The sequence below is a fragment of the Glycine max genome, chromosome 1 (genome assembly GCF_000004515.6).
Source record: "Glycine max cultivar Williams 82 chromosome 1, Glycine_max_v4.0, whole genome shotgun sequence".
Taxonomy (NCBI): domain Eukaryota; kingdom Viridiplantae; phylum Streptophyta; class Magnoliopsida; order Fabales; family Fabaceae; genus Glycine; species Glycine max.
This window is the reverse complement of record NC_016088.4, coordinates 4,133,976-4,138,511: the sequence shown is the minus strand read 5'-3', so window position 1 is coordinate 4,138,511 and position 4,536 is coordinate 4,133,976. Positions and strand designations below refer to the sequence as shown.

The 4,536-nt window shown below is 36.5% G+C and overlaps 1 pseudogene; it reads right to left on the bottom strand.

The window, feature by feature from the left end:
• Window positions 1-1,060: 1,060 nt before the first annotated feature.
• Window positions 1,061-3,437, bottom strand: LOC102661728 (putative disease resistance protein RGA4; annotated as a pseudogene).
• Window positions 3,438-4,536: the final 1,099 nt, after the last annotated feature.

The window sequence follows — 4,536 nt, the reverse complement described above, 5'->3', positions numbered from 1 at the left end:
GGCGGTTAGTCCTTTGAAAACTTTTGTATAAGGGAAAGGGAAGAATCAAAAGAATTCTCAGTCTGTGTCGTTTTGAATTCTTTGACAAGGGAGAAGGGAGACACAAAATAATTCAGGCGGTTAGTCCTTTGTTCTTTTGGAAAAGGGAGAAAAGAGACACAAAAAGAATTCAGGCGGTTAGTCCTTGGCGAATTCTTTTTGGCAAAGGGAGAAGAGATGAAAAGAATGAATAGCACAAGTTTTCAAGGTTTAGAAAACCAGAAAACTTTGGAAAGTTTTTGGCACAAAGAAGAAGAAGAAGTTCAAAGAGATTCAAGGCTTGTAAATGATTGTATTAGATTGATTGGATTGATTGAATTTAAAATGCAAAACAAAGCCTTGTTTTTATAGACTCTTCATGTCTGGTCAAGAGAATCATTTAGAAGAGTTATGACTTTTAGAAAAACTTAAAACCAATTTGAAAAAGTCAAAAACCATTTGAAGAGTTACATCTTTTGATTTATTCATAAACAATCACTGGTAATCGATTACCAAATCAGTGTAATCAATTACACAAAGCTTTTATGTGAAAGGATGTGACTCTTCACATTTGAATTTGAATTTCAACGTTCAAATGCACTGGTAATCGATTACCAAAACATTGTAATCGATTACAATTTTTAGAAATCAATTGGAACGTTGTAAATTCATTTGAAAACTTTTTCAAATTCATTTTGCTATTGGTAATCGATTACAATAATATGGTAATCGATTACCAGAGAGTAAAAACTCTTTGGTAAACATGTTTTGAGAAAAATTCATGTGCTACTCAGTTTTTGAAAAAATCTTTTCATACTTATCTTGATTAAGTCTTCTCTTGATTCTTGAATCTTGATCTTGATTCCTGGAAGCTTGATCCTTGAATCTTAATTCTTAATTGAATCTTGAAGTGTTCTTGATTCTATCTTGAACATCTTGAACTCATTCTTTGATTGACCTTTGAGCTTTTTGTCATCACCTTTGTTATCATCAAAACATCTTTGAATCAATCTTGATTCATCATGAAGCTTTGCTTCTACAATCATATGTTGGAAAGCCTCTTGCAAACCTTCCACCTCTCTGCAGTCATGAATTTTCAAATGGTCAAGACAAGTTGAACATTGAAAACCTTCCAACACATTTAACTTACAACACCCTGCAATTATTAATATCTTCAGAGAAGGACTAAAAGACATCCATTGTGGGTAATGAGCACCTTTATATCATAACATGATCAGACTTTGAAGTTGTTGGGTATCAGGTTGAAGTGCTTCAAGAATCTCCCCAACATTTTCTTGTAATTCAAACTCTTCATTTCTGTCCCATGAAAACGACAACGAATTCAGTTGCTTTCTTGACATATTGGCATGTTTGGCATCCATTACACTTTTCACTTTTTCCATATGCTTAATGTGAATTCCTTTTTTCAGCTTCAATGGTCCTAATTCTTCCAAAAGGAATCATCTTTCCTTGCCAAAATAGTAGGTGGATAAATTCTTTAAGGAAGTCATCTTCCCTATCTGAGGGGCAAGCTTGACAGTTTCCAGCAGTTATTCAAAGATAGTTGTTAGAGAGCCTTCAACTGCATTAAATTGTTAGGCAACTTTTGCAAATGATAACAACAGTTTAGTTTCAATATCTGTAAATTCCACAATCTACATAGAGATTCTGGAAGAGTTATAAAGTGTCCCCTATGAAAATTCATGTGTCTTAGATGTTTTAAATCACCAATTAAAGATGACAATACTTTCATTTGTCCTAACCAAAGCACCTACAAAGAATAACATTTCAATACATGAGAACAAAGTTGGCTAGTATTATGTATAGGTCCTCAAATATTTGACTTTGTGCAACTGAACTGGATGAATGGCTTCCTTAGTATAACATCCGAAGATGGTGGAATATTTTGGGAAAAGTAGTTTCACAATTGTCTTTTGTAATGCAACAAACATCTTCCACAACGAAATGTGCAAGATCATGAACAAGATCATGCATCTTGAAACTTGTAACTTTGCCAAATTCAGCTGTCTTAATATTCTGAAAAAATGATCTCCAATACAATTCATTCCACACACCATCACCAACATCTTCAGCATCTAATGTTTCATTAGATGAAACGAATCCATTAGCCATCCAAAGTTCAATTAAACATTGCTTTATTATTATATCATCTTTGGAAAATATTGCACAATAAGCAAAACATTGTTTGAGTTTTATTGGTAAGCTCAAGTAACTTAATCTCAAGGCGGACATTATGGAGTTTTCATTATGTGGTAAACTTCAAAGGTTGTTTTCCTTAACATAAAGCCACTCATTTCCTTTCCTTTGAAGCGTAGAAAACCTCCTAGTGCTTTGCTGCAAGAGGCACTCTCCCACACTTGTTACTATCTCCTTCCCTATGGCAACAAGCTCCGCTTGTTCTTCTTCATTTGGTCCAAAGGCTTGGTGTTTGAACAATTCCCAACCATCTTCCTCTAATAACATTGATAATTTATGAGGAGACATTGTTCCCATGATTGTTGCAACCTTTGAGAGATAAGTAGTGACCAATATAAAAGCACGTTTGTCCCACAAGCCAATACATGTTCCAACTTCTTGAAAATATATTTTACCATGATTGTTTTGGTTTATCATCCCACACATCATCCAAAACAAGAAAATATATTTTTCCTCGAAGCAAAACTTGAAGCTTTCTTCTGTAACGGGTCTAGATCCAAATTTACACAAGCCTGCCTAGATGCTGCTTCAATTATAGCTTTTTCATTCTATTCAAATTGAAATCTTCAGAAACACACACCCACAATCTCATCTCATGATTGAAGATGAGTTGTGCAAGTGTCGTTTTTTCAATTCCACCTAGACCTACAATTGGATAAACTAATAAATCCTCAAAATGAGAAGCATCGACATGAGCCATCAAAAGGTCTACAATTTTTTTTATCTTCTTCCCTTCCATAGACTTGTTGTGCATTGATGATTAAGCTAGTTTGGCCCCACTCAGTGACTCCACTTCTATCTGGAGTTGTCTCAGTCAAATGAAACTTTTTTCCTTTCTTCCGCAATTTCATCTAATCTCTCACTTATCCTTTTCATTCTCTTTGCTATTTTGTATCAAAAATCAACATGCTTGGGATGAAAAGAGGATAAGCAAGAGTATTGTACCTTGTGCGATAGACCAGACTTGACTCCTTGGTACTCCAACCCCAATGCTTCATAGGCACACTCATCTAGGATGTCATCCAACTCGTACGCTGCATCTTTTAGCTTTCACAGCCAATCCTTTATAGCTTCATCTGAGAACTGTTTCTCCGCAGCATCTTGAAGGGTAGCCTTCAATCAAAACCCAGATATAATCCCATCTCTTTTCCAATGAAAGAGCTCAACTTTTCAAGTGCAACTTCAAGAACTGCCTCAGCCATCTTCCAAGTTCAAGAACTCACAAAAAGAGAGTGCAAGAGACCTTCAGAAATGGCAATGCAATGATATCATCAAGTGAGAGATAAGAAAAAAAAAAGCAGAGGAGACATTTTTGGAAGACTTAGGAAGTCAACAAGGAATCCACAACAATAAATGTATTGTTAAAATTTTGCTCAAGTTGCAAGTCTCTCACGTAATATACTAGTGATACTTTGTGGTCAATGTCCTGTTTCCACCATTCAATATTGATTCATTTTCTTCCCTGCTGTGTTTTCCCTATCACCTTCATGACACATTTCTAATTTCCCTCATTCACAACAAGCCACCTCCTATACTCTATTGCATTTGCTTCCTCTGGCCCTCCATTGGCAACCACAACAACTCCTTTGAAGAGCCTCTAGGTTGAGGACCTATGATGACCAGGATTTAAGGATGAAACTGTGAGATGCAACAACCACTACCTGCAACATTGCAATTGCCTGTGATATCCGAAACTGCAATGAGTGAACAATGTAGCCTAATCTCAAACAACTCTATATGTGAACATGATGTCATTCCCATCTGTTACTGTCTTATTTTTTGTCTGAACTCTAAACTTGCAATATTTTTTGACAACTTCAAAATTTGAGACCATTGATATATAACAGGAGTGTTGACTTAGCCTCAGGTTTATCTTATTCTCATTGTTGAACTTGTATCAGCAGCTGCAGTAAAAAAATGTATGTTCATCTCCCTTAGTTTTGTGTGTGAGTTACAGTTAGCTACAGCATTGCACGGTCGTATCCATTGTTTACGGCTAAGACTAATGGGGTATCTAATCCCATTCGCTCCCCTAGCTTTCGTCTCTCCGTGTCAGTCCAGCAGAGTGTTTTTGCCGTTGATGTTCTGTTCGATCTCTACGCATTTCCCTACTCCACACCGGAAATTCCCTCTGCCCCTACCGTACTCCAGCTTGGTAGTTTCCACTGCCTATCCAAGGTTGAGCCCTGAGATTTGACAACAAACTTAAAAAGCCACACACAGACGCTTTACGCCCAATCATTCTAGATAACACTTGCATCCTCTGTCTTACCGCGGCTGCTGGCACAGAGTTAGTCGATG